The 17,801-nt window shown below is 40.0% G+C and overlaps 1 protein-coding gene across 4 annotated transcripts in view; it reads right to left on the reverse strand.

Annotated features, from left to right (window-relative positions):
- Positions 1 to 12,694, reverse strand: part of rhbdf1a (rhomboid 5 homolog 1a (Drosophila)) — a 30,336-nt gene extending 17,642 nt beyond the window's left edge. For 2 of the 4 annotated variants that reach the window (XM_031312672.2, XM_031312671.2), the window contains exon 1: positions 12,298 to 12,694. The gene's annotated coding sequence lies outside the window, so the exon portion shown is untranslated. Of the gene's footprint in view, positions 1 to 349; positions 501 to 12,297 lie in introns of those variants that run through there. The other 2 variants (XM_031312673.2, XM_035996860.1) reach the window with 2 other exon arrangements.
- Positions 12,695 to 17,801: the final 5,107 nt, after the last annotated feature.

Raw genomic sequence — 17,801 nt, forward strand, 5'->3', positions numbered from 1 at the left:
ATCTAAGGTATAATACTATAGTTTACTCCCCACAAAGGGTTTAGAGTGATGAGAAGCAATTAGATTAAACTAAGATTATGTTTGCATATTACCAGCAATTAATAATAAGGAAATTAATGTAATTTGATTCAAATGACTCATACATCTGAATTAATTTTCCAAAGCATGGAAATGCTTTCATTTCCATATTAAATTCCCAAATTAGCTGAGCTGTCAAACCAGACCAAAATAAGCCCTTGTCAAAGCCAAATGTCAAAGATCTCTATTTGCACTACTCGCCATTATCAGGAGATCAATAACATGAGCATCAGCCTTCTCCCATCTGACAATATTGTAGTGTATTTCTCACCCCTTGATCTGCCCTGGTTTGATGCAACATCTTAGATTTATGGCTTACTATGGGAAGACGCTTTAGACAACAACAAAGGGAAGTAAGCCATCTTTCTTGCAGCGCCCAGTCCTCCCAAAAGTGTCCTGAGAGTACAATCACCTCATTGTCTACGGGAGGTTTGACATTCTCTCTTTAAGTGAGTAAGAGGAGAATCTCAGAAACAGTGTGCCCTGACAACATGTGATCCCCATCTAAATAGTTTCCAGCATGATATCAGCCTGAATCAAGCCTACAAAAAGCTGCATTGTATGGCCTGATGTGGACTGGGCTGAACAAGGGTCATTGTGCAGCCTGATTGTAGTCAAAAAAAGCAAGAGCAAGCTGAAGTTTTCATTCCTCCATCAATGGAAATGGCGCACTAAGCAAATTCCCAGCTGAGATAATTAGTCAGGGTGAGGCGCATCTATAACTCCATTATAGTTTAGCAGAGATGTCGTATTGGCGTGCACAGTTAATGGACAAAAGCTATATCCAAGGTAAACATGAAGTAATAAAAACAGAGAAAACACAACAGTGTCATGCTACTGTCACAACTGTTTAGGTTGATCTTTCTGATCTAATCAATCAACAGGATTAAAAATACTTCACAAAGGAGAGCCATCAGCTCTGTCATCTCACATCCTCTGTGGGAGACCACCAGCATGGAGAGAGGTCAGGTTACTGCTTATTTTACAGAGGAGTGCTGGAAGGAAGGAAGTGCAGAGCAGAGGAGGGGGAGCCGTGCAAAACGAAGGCAGGAAACACACTGCAGACCGGGCGCATTCTCCGTGTCCGGTCCACACAGCCACGGAAACAACATACACTTGCTCACATGCACAGGAACATATCCACATTGCATGTGTAAACATACACATCCCATCCCTGTCCATGATGAAGCATATGTCACTGTATGCAGAAAATGTTAGGCCTTCAGGCCAGCAGCCCACTCCGGCCTGGCACAGAGTTGCCTCTGAGAGATCTGTGTGTGTGTAGTGTGACATTGAAGCTGACACTTCTATTGAAGAGAGCAGATGATGTGTGGCCTGTAGCACTGGCACAAAGGGAATTAGCAATATTAGCATGGATTCAAGCAGAGGAGAGATTGGCTGTCTGGTTTTTCATGTCACAGAGCTCTACAAAGTCGGCGGTTAAAGGGGTTTCCAAAGGCAATAAGGAATAATGGAATTCTTATTAAATTACCATTACTATAAAATGTAGCTTCTCAAATGACAAAGTAATCCACAACATGATGGTGATGGACTTGAGAGGTTAACAAATTGCCTAATTAAATTTTCCAAAACACTTTCATTCCACCTCAAAATCATTAGACCAACATATTACTCACGACTACAGTAAATATCTTCAGGATTTGAGGATTAAAATGTAATTTATGTGTCGAAAAATTTTAATTAACAATATCCTTTTTTCTTAAAAAAAGAACAAGTTGGAAACCCCCTCTTCAATTAATTTCTTACGAGTCCAAATTCATTGCTAAATGTCTCGAAAAGCACACTAAAGTGAACCTGTATCAACAAAAGAGGAGGAAGACCCATATCAAGGATTGTGAGATAAAAAAACATGTGTAAATACACAGTACCTATACCACGGTAAGAAAAACGAAACACTTACTAGTCATGATCAAGATAATGAATCATTCAATCTAATATTAAAATATTTAAATGTTTTACTAATTTATTCTTTTGAATACCCTGGACTGTATTAGTAATTTGATTCAAAGCCTCTTTCGTTTTTTTCATAATGACTCAACCCTCATAGCAAGTTCTAATTAAAGTTTTTTTTTTACCCTTTCAATCTTTTAAAAATTCCAGATGATACACTGTAATCACTCAAATAAATAAAATTATCCTTGAAAGATTTGCAGACCTGTTACAGCCCAGAGTACAGATTATTGACTGCATTGATAACCCCACTGCAAGCTGTGAATATATGTACACATGTGGGCGAGTGTGCGGTGTGTATACTATGTGCATAGTCAGAGTTTACAGTCAAGTGAAGGACAGGGAATTTCAATTGAGGTTGTTGTGCCAGCAACCTCCTTTTGCGCCATAACACATTGAGTGTCACATATCATTGTCACATAGAGCCAGATTTTCTGTTTGGGACGACGGTACAAACTTGATTCTGTCACAGGTAGGAGGACTTTATTTTATTTTTGCAGAGGCAACAGCCGCAGAGACCTATTTAATCTTTAGGTTCCCCTCCCTCCAATACAGAGGGGAACCTTTTGTTCAACACACAACTCATTTGAATCTCTTTCATCTGATACACAGGCAAATATGCGGATGAAAGAAAAGCAGAAAAGGCAGAGTGCCATCATTAAAATGAAGTTTATCTGATTGGGAATGACTTATGGAAGATCAAGTTTGACCAACAGATAAGTGCTTGTTCGAAGCTACATTATGCTCTAGTTCCCAGCGCTGCATGTGATGGGAAGAGCACACAAATCAATCCCACATAAATCAACTACAAACTACCCTCTGCTCAAACTATTGTGTAGAAAAGAAATAAAATGAAGTTCACCAACAGTGTATTTCTGATATAGTACCCGACATTTCCAACCCACAGGCAAAATCTGTTGCTCTGACAGTTACTCAGCTATTGTGGGGGGACATAAATGTGGGTCACAATGCATTTTGGCAGAGGCTGTGAACAACGTAGATGGTGGAGCAATGATTCAGATAAATATGAGATGAGATTTGGGTCTGTGTCAAAGCAAGTGAGAATCACTCATCAAGGTGGCGCCATTTCTATGACTGGTTTTCAAAAGACAGTTCTCAGAAAGACCTTTCAGATAAATAAGAACATTCACAGATGCATGTTTCTCTTCCTAAACAACTGAATATTTCAGACTCAAGGGTAAAATAACTGACTTTCTGTTAAGTGTAATTTCACTTCTTTTAGAAATTCCACAGCCTCTGTTATAGGCTACTTTGAGAAAGTGAGGGGGCACCCAGGGGAACACCCAGAGGTGAGGCCAGGGTCTCTGAGCTGGGATCAGGGAGATGTAAAAGCAAGGATGATGGGGGAGGAAGGAGGAAGAATGAAGCCATGCAGCTGGGCCAAGAGATCAGTGGAAAAGTCCCGACAAAAGCACAGGAAAACTGGGAAGGCTGGGGCAGGTCCTGTGGGACAGTGACAGCCCCAGTGAGAGGGAGGCCTCCTCAATCCTGATTTAACTGAAGAAAACACACTGACTCTTTTTATAAAATAAAGTCAGTTTTCCCCCCAGGTCACATACACACATGTAGGGATGCTTGCTTACTCTGCTCATGGTTTGACAACAAGCAAATATTGTCATGCCAGAGTGACAAATACTCAATTACTTACTTGCTTACAAATGATCAGGAAATACAATATTGGTGAGGAGACAGAATGCCTAGTTCAGACAAGATGAGAGAAGTGAAACAAGAAAAGAAAACCTTCCCAGAGTGGGAGTACAAACCCTGACAGTGTCCAGGAATAAATTACTTTTGATTTGCATTACTGTTCATGTTTGTGTTTGCCGAGTTCTGAGTGAATATGCTTTACCACATATTACGCTTCCAGCATGATGCCTTCACTATAACTGGGCGTGATCAACTGGGCACCATAAAAGAGAGGCTTTACATCATTTTCCCTGGCAAGCGGCATTACAAGCTCTGTCAACTGGCAAATGGAAGGAAAAGTTGGCATGGGTGTGAAGAGAAGCAGAGGCAGTAGAAAAAGAAAGTTAAGAGTTACGGGATCAGGTGTATCTGATAATATGCCAATGGCACCTGGCTTGTAAAAAAAAAAAAATTAACACAGTCCAACAGATTAACCAAAACCTATTTGTATAAAAGCACAACTGAAACATCTAAATAGGACTTAAAGGTCCCATATGTAATATATTTACTGTAATAAATCCATAAATGACCCCAATGTGTTATCAGATATTAAAGCAGCCATATAATGCTCATTTTCAGGTTCATAATTGTATTTTAAGGTTGTACCAGAATAGGTTTACATGGTTTAATTTTCAAAAAACACCATCTTTTTGTTGTACTGCAGTGCTCTCTCTCACTGCTGCAGATCCTCTTTTCAGCTGGTCTCTGTTTTAGGTACAGAGTGAGACCTCTTTTCTTCTTCTTCTTCTGTACTATCTTTGATTGCACTTGCACATGTGCAGTAGCTCAGATGTAGATCATGTCAGCTAGCTAGCTCCATAGACAGTAAAAGAAAGGCTGTTTCTACAACTTCGGTCAGTTACAAGGCAGGATTAGCTGGGAGACTTCTAAATGAGGGCTCACATGTAAGTAGTTCTTTTGTAGATTATGGTGAACTTGTGTGTGTTGTAGCAGTGCTTTGCTATTGAGAACGAGGTAGCATGCTAGCGTTAGCATGCTAGCTTTAGATTTAGCGTTAGCATGCTAACGCTACGAGCTAATGGTTGCGGTTAGCCTGCTCGTTTCGGCTTGTGACGTCACAAGCCGTGCCGATTTTGAACAGCTCACCCAGAGACTGAAGGCAGGACACATTCAGAAACTGTATCTCACTCTAAACAGCATGGATGGATTTTTTTCAAAGTTTTTATGTGTGTGGAAGCACCAGAGACACAAAAGAACACCCCAAATCCCAGAAAAAGTGTTTTTTTCATAATATGGGCACTTTAAGGAAACATGCTTAGTTGAAATACTATCTAACTTTTGAAATTTCCGTTCCCTGACGGAATTTCTGTTTGTGTTTTGGCCTGTGTGTTGTTATCAACTGCCCAGTTTCACAGCCAGGCTGGGTTGCCAGATATACCTGTAAATCCAGCACGCTACAGCTGAAACGTTAGTACAGCCATGAAAGCAGCAAACAAACGAACGAATGGGATCAACGGAGACAGATTCTACCCGACATTAAAAAAACGGCATGTTACTAACAGTTGCGTGACCAGAGACGTAACAAACCCCGGGTAAATATTGGAGATGTATTTTAAAGATGGAGACAGCTTAGAGCCCAAAAGGATGCAGAGTTGGCTAATTTCCTCCTGAACAGGTAAGCATTAGCTTCAGGATAACTTATCACAGCTACTAGGGACGGGCATTTTATGTCATTTCTGTCATGATGTCATCATGGCAGCCCGTGCTTCTTTTTGTTCTGTGTTGTTTTTTGTTTGTTTTCCCTCATGTTCCTCCCTCCTGTGCCGATGACTGAGTTGTGGGCGTGGCTTAGCTGGCAGGTGGCTCCAGGTGAAGCTCATTCCCTAATCACCCTCCTGCAGTATTTAAGGCTGGCTCTGTGATCCACTCATTGCCAGATCGTACCGTCTACCAGTGTGGTATAGTTGCACTCCTGGCTCCCTGTGTTATCTGTTTACCTGGTGTTTTAGCTTGTGTAGCTAAAATATTTTCTGTTTATCTGTTGTTGCAGCCTGCCTTGCTTGCTCGTACTCCTGCCTGCCTGCCTTCCTGCCTGCTTGCTCATCCCGCCTGCTCCTCTCTCTCTCTGTAAGGATTGGACTCAAACTCAATTGTTTGTTGGACTCTGGAGGAGGCCTTAGCACATGGTCAATGCCACCACTTCACTGGGTACGCTCTGGAGAGCGCACTGCACCCACCACTCACCACTGGATTCCCTCAACACAACCCTCATTTTTGCCACCAGCACAATTATTGTATATATTTCACTCATTAAACACTTAATCTTGATTATTGTGTTTTTTGTCTGCTTTTGGGTTCCACCTCCTGTGCCGTTCCGTAACAATTTCAACATTTGTGTAGCTACTCACGTTGAATTATATAGCTAGAGTACCCAAGTTTGTTACTCGCAAAAACAATTGAGACACAGCCAGTAAAGTGATCCCGACTGGTCCTGGCTAACGCCGCCATGCTAACCCTGCTAACTGCTAACGTTACCGAGGACCAAGCAAGCGGGCTACGGTTGTTTACGTGTAGCCTGCTCAGTGGCCGTAGCCGACAACGGTGTGTTATTTGAAGCCAAAAGAAGGGGGCTGTAAATCGGGAAGAGAGGACCTTGACTTTGCAGTGTGTTTAGCGGTTCCTACTGTAATTCTATGCCGAAAAAGTGTGTCTGTCAGTTGGATACAGAGCTCTGCGTGAGCACAGGCTTTTATGTCAATATAGCCAGCATCTAACGTTAGCTTCTCCCCTGTGTTGTGAAGTAATGTCTGGCTATGTGAGACAAGCGTCTAGCAACATTGTTGGATGCTCCAGTCTCAGCCTGGCAACCAACGTGAACTTCGAGTCTGGGGAGGAGGGGGCGGGGGAGACAACTCGCTCAAGTATTTTGAATTTGCACTGCAGTAACTATTTTAAACACTAGCTGTCAGTATTACATATTGTACCTTTAAGATCCACCATGGGCATACTTTAGTAACACAATGAAAACACTCGTATTTCAACACTTAAATGGTTGAAGTTCAGTCAAAAAAGAGCATTCAAACCGACTAAGATCTTCCGAAAAAAGCCAGTAAAAGAAAAGTCACAGAGGATTCCAAAACACACCCTCATTTCTGGGAAAGTTGCTGCAGTGAGTTTGGCGCATGGTATGTGATGTTGGTGGGACTGTCTAGATATAACTGCATGTGTGCAGTGCAGCTCCATTCAGGGAACAGTCCACTTGAGTTTAGTAGTCTGGTATACAATGAGGATTCACAGCCTCTAGGTATGACGACCGACTGTGCCAAAGATAGAGGCGGGGGGGGGGGGCTATCCTATTTAAAAGTGCACCCTCATCGCTGTTGTAAAAGTACTGGGATATTGTGTTCCTTGAGTGGGTTTCTGGTCTGAGAAAAAGTAAACAGAATACAACACAGTGTTGTCATTACAGCATGTGAGCCCTGTGCTGCACTACAGTCGCCACTGTGGATTAGCAAGAAAAAACAACATTTTCTGGATGTATTTTTGAATATTATGTTCTGGTCCGTCTAACTCTTCTGTAAAAAATAAAATTTTAGAAAGGTTTTAAGCATTGTAAGTAAATGCTTTATCGATTAAATCCTTTATTTACGAGGACAAACCAAGAACTTTTGGGTTGGCAGATTTTGTAGCTTTTTTCTTTTTAGGTAGCTTTTTAACTCATGCAGGACAACCCATCTCCAATGAACAGTTAAAATGCAAAGTAATAATATTCATCTGGACAAAACTCAGTGCATTTCTAAAAATTACACTGCAATGAATAGCCCATCAAGTTGTACTACTGTTTTTTAACCCTGTGTGAGCTTTGAAACAAAACCCTCTGTCAAGTGATTTCACCCAGTTAAGACTACACAAATTGCAACATATTTGACATATATATTCCAGTCTCGAGGCACTAGGTTAAGAAAGATATTTATTGAGTTATCTGTGGACACACACTCAAAGAGCTCTTCACGCTTAAAGAGGAAGATCAAAGTTCAAGGAGCCATTGCCGTTTGTCTATAAGCACTAGCCTACTGGGAAGAATTCCCACAGCCCTGAAAATGAGCATTGTCCTGAGGTTAACCAGCCTCAGACAACATGTCAGTGAGAACACAAGCTACTGGAACAAAAACCCCAAATTAGACGTTTTCATCTCAGCTACAGCCTAATGTTGGCCTGAACCAAATAACTGTAAAAACAATTCATAATAACCTGTACTTTCAATTTAGTCACTCCTCCAATTTTCTCCAAACCTGTGCATCAAAAGTTTCTAGTAAATTCTGTGAATGCTGGTTCATGTATGGCCGTCTGGCTCATGACAGATGAGGTGCTGACTGAGAGAAGGGCAGGGTTGCATGTGGGTAAATGGAGGCCTTGGAGGCTCACAGGTAGCCCTGAAATAGCCCTGTTCCTGCAGTACAGCATTACATCACAAATGACTTCCCCGTCATAGCTGCCGCTGCATCATGCCACCACCAAGATGTCATGGGAAGAATGGGATTCAACGGCTGTGAGTCACACAACAGAGCCGTCAACAGAGCAAGCTTGCAGTCAAACAAGCAGCCATAAGATGATAATCTGTATGAGCAACAAACACACTACACGTTGTGTATTATTAAAACCAATGCACCACAAAAATACATGGTTTTTTCCCTCTGATAATAAGGCAGAATGTGCTTACATTCCATAATGCATATGTATTACAGACACAGGAGACACAACACGGTTTCTGTTTTTTCACAAATGCCACATTATTTGACATGCAAGACAAATCACTGTTCCTGTGGCTAAAAACTTAGTCAAAACCATAACCACATTAAAGTAAAAAAAGCTACGAGCTCAGCGAGTACCAGCGAGAACTAGATCAAATACTGCCTGTGGGATCTCTCGCCATCAATCCCCTGTAAAAACATACCTGACATGCTTTTAATGCTAATGTCTGTTAGAGCTCAGTTGTGGGAACAGTTGTAACCAAAATATTTAGCAGGAAAGCATGCGTATTGTCTCCAAAGTAGCAGAACAAGTTGGTTAACATGTTTGACCTCTCCAGATACTGCTGCCATGCCCCACATTTACAAATCAACCGAGGAGACAATCTTCACCGTAGCAGTTTTCACACAAAGCTGCCCATGATGACAGTCTCAGAGAAATATGTAATTCAGCTATATATTACTTAAACTCATTAAGCTTTTACGAACAAGTGAGTAGGTCAATCACAACAATATTAGAATAAGTGGATAAGCACTGTTTAAACCAACAGAAATTAAAGTCAAGACCCTAAAGTTTCCAAATATAATAAATATCTTGAGCAGATTTTCTGCAAAGGGAGAGTAAAAAAAAGGCACACAATTTCTATAATGATTCCTGAAGTATAAGAGTGCAGCACTAAAAAAAACATGGTTTCTTGTGTTTTGATATATTTTATAAAGTAAGAATCATTTAGGCTCACTGAAGAGTTGGAAAACTAGAATAAGCAGATATAGATTATAGAATATTAAATGATATTGTTATACGGTTTGGATTTTTTAAAACACTGCTTAATGGAACTTTATGTGAAAATCAGCATCCTGTCAGGGTTTAGCAGAATGTGAACATGTGAAATGCTTATATGAAAAGCACGCAGAATCATAAGATTATTCCTAAAGGATAGAGATCCATATAGTGGACTATAGTGGATAGTGGAAGTGCTCATTGAATAATACAGAAAGAGACAGACTTAATACAGTATGTTATACCATCATATTATTTGTTATTATTCGTTTAACATATGGTCAGAGCAACTTTACCTGGTCAGTAATAAATGTAAACTTCAGGTCGCATCCGAAAACAGGATTCTCAAGTGAACAAACTTTTGACTTGTGATACAGATGTGTTTGTTGGAGAAAGAGCCTAAGGTTATTTAGAGAAGCATGTGCTCTGCACACATGGGACTGTTCAACTGTAATGCTCATTTCGCCTGAACTCAGAGCGAACTGTGTCCAGAGACTGAAGAAAATGACAACAATCACAAAGAGTACACCCATGTTCGGGAATAGGCAGATTTCAGAGGGCTTCTTCCAGGAAATCTATCGCTGCTTTGTAGTTGTGCGTCATCTCATCAGAAGAGCATCAAATCTACAAAGAAAAACCATTCTTGGCTAAATGACGGTGTCCTGCTTGAAGGTGGAGCATTCCCTCAGAAATCAACCACTTTCTGACCTCTGGATTTAAAGGAAAATTCTCCTGCATGTTAACCTATATGAGAGAGTGTTAGAACGTGGTTTGATTAACCAGAATGACTCATATTGGACGACCAACCCGCCTAAAGACACAGATGTCTAAAAAAATAAACATTTCAGTATGGTCTTTCGATTAATGGACAGCTTACAAACAAGGTTATGCACAATTTCAATACTTTTGGTCCATAATAAATAAATCCATGTCTTTAATCTGAATTGCAAAAAATGTGTATAACAACAGCACTCAAACATTTATAAAATGAAGGATTCATGTGGTAGACTGACCTACCCACCATACACTCAGAAGTCTGCTGTTGTTCAACCAATAGCAGACACAACATGAAAACTGAGATGTAAAGGAGTATATACCCTATAACATATAATGTTTATGTACATATATGTATAACATATTACAAAAAAAATAATCAAACTACATTCTTACACTCTCTCATAGGTGAACATGTAGGAAAAGATTAGTTTAAATTGAAAAGGGTGAGGTCAAAAAGAGATAAAATTCTGATGGAAATGCCCCAGATGCATCATCTTGAAGTGATTAGGCCACTTGTGAAAAACTATGGTGCTATTGCGTAATGATGCATGCTTTGAGATGTATGGAAAGAAATATCTATCAAAGAATGGCAATGAATGAAGGTTGATAAAATCATGCTCTGTAGCTCTTTTGAAGGCAACATTATGAAGGAATTGTACAGGATTGTGCACTTGGCCAGACTGACAGACAGACAGATACCGCGCCATGAGTCATGCAGGCATGACTACAGTTTGGCCCCCTCAACAGCCCCCTGGAAAACTCACATACCAGCTAGTCAACACAGGCCAGTCTGGATGGTCCACCTGCCTCAGCAGAGCTACTCCCAGCTCCCTCCAAGTATCACGTACCCACATGCACCCACATAAACATCCAAACAAACACACACACACACACACACACACACACACACATACATTGGGAATACTCTCTCTGGGGTCCAGTTGGATCAGATACAGAGGATGAGCATGACTGCCACTATCACACATCAGAGCCCTGCTTTATTGGTGTGATTACATCATCCGAGCCATGATCCCCCTCCCTCCTTGCGATAAGGTTTCAGGAACACTGGGCACAAAAACCAGGCCATGTGCTCCTATGTCCTGTCTGCCAAAATAACTCAGCAGTTTCTAATACAGTACGTCTATGGTTTCACTTCAGTCTGCCCAGGTATTGTAGGACATTGGAGCGCGTAACCTTTCCGATGTCAACAAGTTTGCAGTTTGTTAATATGTGAGCTGCCTTCCTGGAGCTTTCAACCTCTGATGAGTCAAATCTAGACATTTAGTTGGCCCCTCCATGTGTATGATTTTGTGGAATTTGTGCCCTTCTGTGACTGTCTGCCATGAGTCACTTTGAGTCAACGTGTGTTAGTGCCTCATGAAAGCCACAATTCGGAAGAAAACAAGAAGAAATAATACTTTCAGGTTCAAAGGGTTCGAGTGCAAGGAGATGATATGAGAAGCGCATGCTGTCTGCTGCTCTTTTCATCATAAATGATGTAACATTTGTGTGTAGTCATTAATAGCAAAGCAAATGTGTGGTGCTGCTATTTGTTGATTTAAAGAAACATGCATAAACATTCATGATTGCCTTTGATGAAAATTATGGTGATGGTGCTGATAATAACCAGGAGAAGGTGGAAGAGGAGGAAGAGGAGGAGGACTGGGAGAAGGATGAGTGAGGTCATCATGGTGTGACTTTATGCATGATGTGTTACATGATTAGTCAACAACATAGTAATTTAGGTAGCCTACATTCCTGTGTACAAAATTACAATTAGGCCGAGCCATCTTCCATCAGCCTCCAGTCACATGAGATCATGTTGCCTAAACCTTGGTTCTAATGAAAGTAATCTCTCCTGAATTTGGCAAAGTTTAAGTAAAAAATAAAAGTAATTTAGCTTCTTAGCCTGTGGCTCATTTTGGATATGAAGGTAATTTCACACATTACCATCTCTTAAATGTTTTTAAAAAGGTGATTGGGCCTAAAGGTAGCCCCAATTATACTACATGAGCACTATAAATAGCCTACTACTTTCACTATGAAAACTCCACTACAAGCACTGCACCCTGTAACCTAAATTATGTTCTGCTTACTATGTCCAGCCTATATGTGAAGGATTCCCATGTCGACCAATTGACCAATAATTCTATCTATTAGTAGCCTATAAGCTCGTTTATCCTCCTCGATCACGACGCGTGAGCGCTTCCTACGCCTGCTGCCTTCCGTATGGGCGACCACAGGAGACAGTCATCAAATAATGACACAACTTACCCTTACAACAACCAGCTCAGATGATCTCCAGCAGTGGAAAAAAAAAATCCGGTTTCACGAATTTTTTCCTGTCAGGCAGCAGATGAGTGATTTGTCACATCATCCTGATAGAGGCGCAGGAATAAACGCGCTTCTTTTTCCACCCTGCAGATGTCTTTAAACCAAGCCCGGTGCCGTGGAATTAAATGTAGTCACTCTTGATCACACCAGCAGCAGAGGCAGCCCAGGTCGATGTGGCCGAAATGTGCTGCCGTCCGGTTCTCTGCTTCCCACCTACGGAAAGGGCATTCCCACACTGCTCCATGAATCGACCCTGGGTAAGTTTTCTTCTGCCGGTTGTAGCCTAATTCAGTTTGGCGGAGAGTCAGCCCCGCCCTGGACTGGAGACGGTCTGAGGAGAAGGCAAGCCCGTCAAGATCACTAACCAATCGGTGTGTACACAGGGAGGCGCTGCTTCTCCCGGTGAACTCCGGTGACTAAGCGATATCCTCAGCCAGAGTTGGGTCTGGGGACTGAAACCGGGGTTTAAATCTCTCCATTTACAGTGATTCCCTCCAAAAATGTAAAATCCTCAGTTGGGCCCTTCAAATAGGCTATATGTGTAATGACTATAGTATTGAAATTGTAGCCTTATTAATTCAACAATATTTTTTATAATAATCATTTCATAATGATTCATTAGTAGCCTAAGTGTTAAAACAGAGACACAATTCATCAGTATGCTCTACTGGGCTAATACGGTACAGCATACAGTTAGAAGTGATTGTACGTTTGGTTAGCTCTAAGCCAGCTCTAAGACAAAAGATATACAGTAGTAACATTTGCTATATAAAACAGGGAGAAACAGCATGAAAGGAAAATAAAAACAGGACAATTCATTAGTAAGTGTTAAAACGGAGACACAATTACATTAGTAACTTGTTGTGGATTACTTTTAAAAACTGACCTAGCCTAAACCTTTGTGACTGAAAATAATGTAAAAAGCATTGTGTCAATAAAATCATGACCAAAGAGGCTACTTAAACCTTGTACTTGACCAATAAGATTGGAGCACTGTAAAAACACACTGGGTAAGTCAAATTACTTGTTATAAGCGGCTTTTATTTTGTCTGCCCTATCCTCAGCCTGGGTCACCACTGCACCTGTTATCTACACAGACCTATTTGATTAATATGGGCCTAATGCGTGTTTTATGGCGTATATGAGCAAACAGCATGTTGTAACAACAACTTATAGGGAGATTTCAAAATAAAAGTCTTAGTGACATGCCATAATGATGTACCATTACAAAAAGGTGATATTTCTTATTTTGTGATTTTAAAAGCAGAATTAGTTTTATTATATTGGAATTGCTTTTCTTATTATTTTCTAAATGTTTGCTCTTATTTTAATTATTAGTAGACTATTTATTAAACACTATAGCACAGCCTTTAGAGTATGCCACTCTGTATTTCACTACACATATAACATAGCAATAAAGCGTATAACAAAACCTGGAGATTGGACTTTTTCAGTCACCAGTAGGAACTGTAGGTACTTTCAGAGCCTAGACAATACAAAACAATAAGGCACTCCATTTGGTACAAAGGTAAATACGTAGGCAAGTGTTTGCACTCAGAACTTTGTCCAATAAATGGCTGACCTGCACAACCTTATTAATTGAATAGAATAGAATAAAATTGTGACTGACTTCATGATTTTTTCATAGATGAGTACATACTGTACAGAAAAATAAACTTCCCACGATTCATTTGAGGTTAGGCGCATCACATTCAGCACACTTGAAGGGGTCATCAGATATTTGAGATGTGACGATCCTCCTCCCCCACTTTGCATACTCATCAAATATGTTTATTCTGGGCTTACTTCTTAAATTTAGGGATTTATTTTGTCACACAACCCCAAATGATGGATTTTCTAATATAACTGTTGAGCATCATGTGATCTGTAACCACTTAAAATCATATTTCAGCAAGCCTATACAACTACAACTGTGTCTACAACTGAAATGATGAATATAAATAGACGTTGATAAATACATTAGGTTAACATGTCAAAGGACTATTACAAATGTATTATGTAAACCTTCATGTTTTTCCCCAATTGTTGGTCCTTTCCTAGACAAATCATGCAATGTTGCCACATGACATGATGATGATCATAGCGTCACAAGATATCACTGAACCCTGTGCTCACATTACATTTTAGTTGAATTATACAGTTGTGCTTTATTTCTGAGCCAATGAAGAAACGGATTGTCTATTAACTATTATATAAATCCAACACATTTTCTTCAAATCATGAGCATATAACACCAGGGTCATATGAGCCTGGAGTTTGGGTCTGCTGATGTTAATATGGCTGACTGAGGCCTATTAAACTAAGCCTGAACACTTGTTTGCTGCTGCTACTGGTTTGTCTTGTTTAGTTTGTCAAGACTTATAGTATACAACAACATAAAAATAACTCAAAAGCAATGGTAAAGAATGTGATTGTCAATGTCAGGATATGTTCACATAGATAGATAGATAGATAGATAGATAGATAGATAGATAGATAGATAGATAGATAGATAGATAGACAAATGAATCTACCACAAATGCACACAAAAATTAGATTCACATGTGTGGTATGCCATTATTTTCCCATTATTGTTGCTGGGATTCCTCCCATACTTGGCTTATAGGATTCTGCAGTCATGTCTTAATCATTAATTCACACCCAAACCTCATGGGCATTCCCAAGTGTGAGACCATCAGAGTCAAAGGCATTTTCATAGCAATTATCTCTGTGACTGCATATTTATACATTTTGAATGTATTGAAAAAAACTCACCTGTATTACAGGCAATGTTCCTCTGAGGAGTCACTTCCGTTTCTGGGTTTTTTATCTTATTTAAATCTGTTAAAAGAAATAACAGGAGTGCACACACTTAAAGAGTAAAAGAGAACTGGAGCCATTGGAGAGGAAATGGAGCCACTCTGCATCAGGTAATATAGGCTGCTGCTCAATCTAATGAAACAACCATTACAGTGCATTTCATCATGATTTCAGTAAAAGCTCAGATCCACCTGGGAATATTCTCTAGGAAAATGATGGATGTTAGGAAGCAGACGGTTTCTGAGGTGCTGACAAGGGGCACCAAGTATGCAGTTTTCCTCAGATGAGGTCTCAGGGCACAAGTGGCTCAGGTTCCTGGAAAAGTCTCCTTGGTTACTTTGATGTGCTTCTTGATTAAGACACTCACCACTGAACTTTGTGCTGTTCAAATATATGAAGGCATAATATGATCTCATTTTTATGCTGAAGGGGCAGGTGATTTGTTTGTGTTACCACAACAAGGGGTCATAAGAGTGTTTGAGTTTTATATTCAATAATATTCTTTACAGATCTACTTAAAATAGCAGATCGATACAGTTTTTCCAATATAATAACTGTCTAAAGTGTGGTTGTGAAATTTTGTAACACCTCCTCCGCAGCAGTGAGTAATATCTGCAGCAAAAAACATCCAAAACCTTATTTTTTATCAAGACTGTTCAAAAACCAAAATATACAGCAGGCACACATCCGACAGGTCTCACAACTGGTCTTGTTTGTAGTTCACAGTATGAAAGGCTAGAGCTTCCTCTCAGCTCAAGTCTCCTCTCTGTCTTGCACCCACAGGTCTCGTCCCTGCCAGCATGACATAGGCCCACTGAAAATCAAGCTAATTCAGAGACATGCTCCATAGGCACATATCCACCACAGGAGTTTATTGGACTTCACCAACTCTTTTATATGTATTCAGCTATATAAGTACCCTTCAGTGGCCTACTGGTTGTCTCTGATTGATACAATGAAGTTGTTCCTCTAGGATTGAGGAGGGTTGAAGCTGGGGCAAAGGCAGCAATTAGGAAGCAACACAGGACCTGTAGGAGCACTCAATGCTCCCTGAAGCCCCATCAATCAGACACAGATAAAAGGGTTGAGTGCAAGGGTAATGTTTAAGCAAAGAGACATCGTCAGACAGTCCATAAATTGCTTCCTCTTTCTTCAACCAAGCAAAGAAGTGGAAGGGAGACCATTTCTGGGTTAACACCAGAGAGGTTTTTGCTTGTACATGGTGACATAGTTTACCAAACCAAAGAAATATTCGAAAGAAGCCAAATGCAAGCATGGGACTTATTTATGATGCTTTTAGGGGTCCATTGATAGTATATAATATTGGTAACTTAGGATTTTGTTTGCAACTAGCTATGATCACACAATCAATAGTTGGGTAGAGCTGAAGTCACTGAGTTAAAATGCAGTGCATGCTGGTTAACATTCAATGACAGACCACATACTGTGCATTACTGGCAAAAGGCAACCAACTGTACTGCTGCTAAATACCATAGCAGAAGTAGGCTGTTGAAGAAAACAAAGAGGGCAGATTTTTTTTTTTTTTTTTTTTTGCTGTGTGGTCATGTTGAGCAGATTACTCCCTTGTTTTTTGTGATAAGACCAGTGAGCTCCTGCAGACAGCCCTCCCCTCTACCTAAGTCAACGGTTGTTCCCTCAGAGAGCCACAGGTGTGAGCTCAGACAAGGAAGCTGTTATCAGAGTAGACTGAAAGGTCAGGGGGCTGGATATTTTAGTGCAGGCTCAATCAATAAACCAAACAAATGGAAGGCTGGGTTTTTGTCATTTAATGATCTACTAAAACAGCTCTCAAACTGTTATTGACAATTTTTGTGTGCTTTGCATGCTTTGAAACTACTATATGGTTTAAAATAACTATGATTTTATTGACTATTTATTAGGTTTAAAAAGTAAATTCTACAGAATTGTTTCTGTTTTTCAAGTGTGTCTCTGCTGAATAAGTGGTAACTAAACTCTCTAAACCCAAATCTCAAGTCACCTGATGCAGTTTTATCACATCTAGACTATTGACCAATGATATGGCCAGGTGCTGCAAAGAAGGATCTATGAAAACTGCAGCTGGCTCAGAACAGAGCAGCTCGTCTTGCCCTTCGATGTACACTTAGGTCTGATGTAAACAACATGCATGGCAATCTCTCCTGGTTGAAAGTTGAAGAGAGGCTATCAGCATCACTCCTGGTTTTTGTTAAAAACATTAATGTATTGAAAATTCCTAATTGTTTATATAGTCAACTCACATTCAGCTCTAACACACATACATACTCCACCAGACATGCCAACAGAGGTCTTTACATAGTTCCTAAATCCAAAACACAATCAAAGTAATGTACAGTATTGAGGAATGGTTGTATGGAACTCACTTCCAGCTGAGATTGCTAAAGCACACAATAAAGCAAGCTTTAAAAAACAAGTAAAGCAACATCTAATGGCCCTACACCTGTAATCATATTTTTTAACTAAATTTTGTACTTTTTATGTATAGGAATATTTACATGTATACTAATATGTTGTAAGATTTCACTTTTGTATATTCAGTGCTTATAAATGTAGTGTAATATGTGTGTGTATATTCAATTTTATTTTATTTATAGTATCAAATCATA

The sequence above is a fragment of the Sander lucioperca genome, chromosome 21, assembly GCF_008315115.2.
Source record: "Sander lucioperca isolate FBNREF2018 chromosome 21, SLUC_FBN_1.2, whole genome shotgun sequence".
In the NCBI taxonomy this organism is placed as follows: domain Eukaryota; kingdom Metazoa; phylum Chordata; class Actinopteri; order Perciformes; family Percidae; genus Sander; species Sander lucioperca.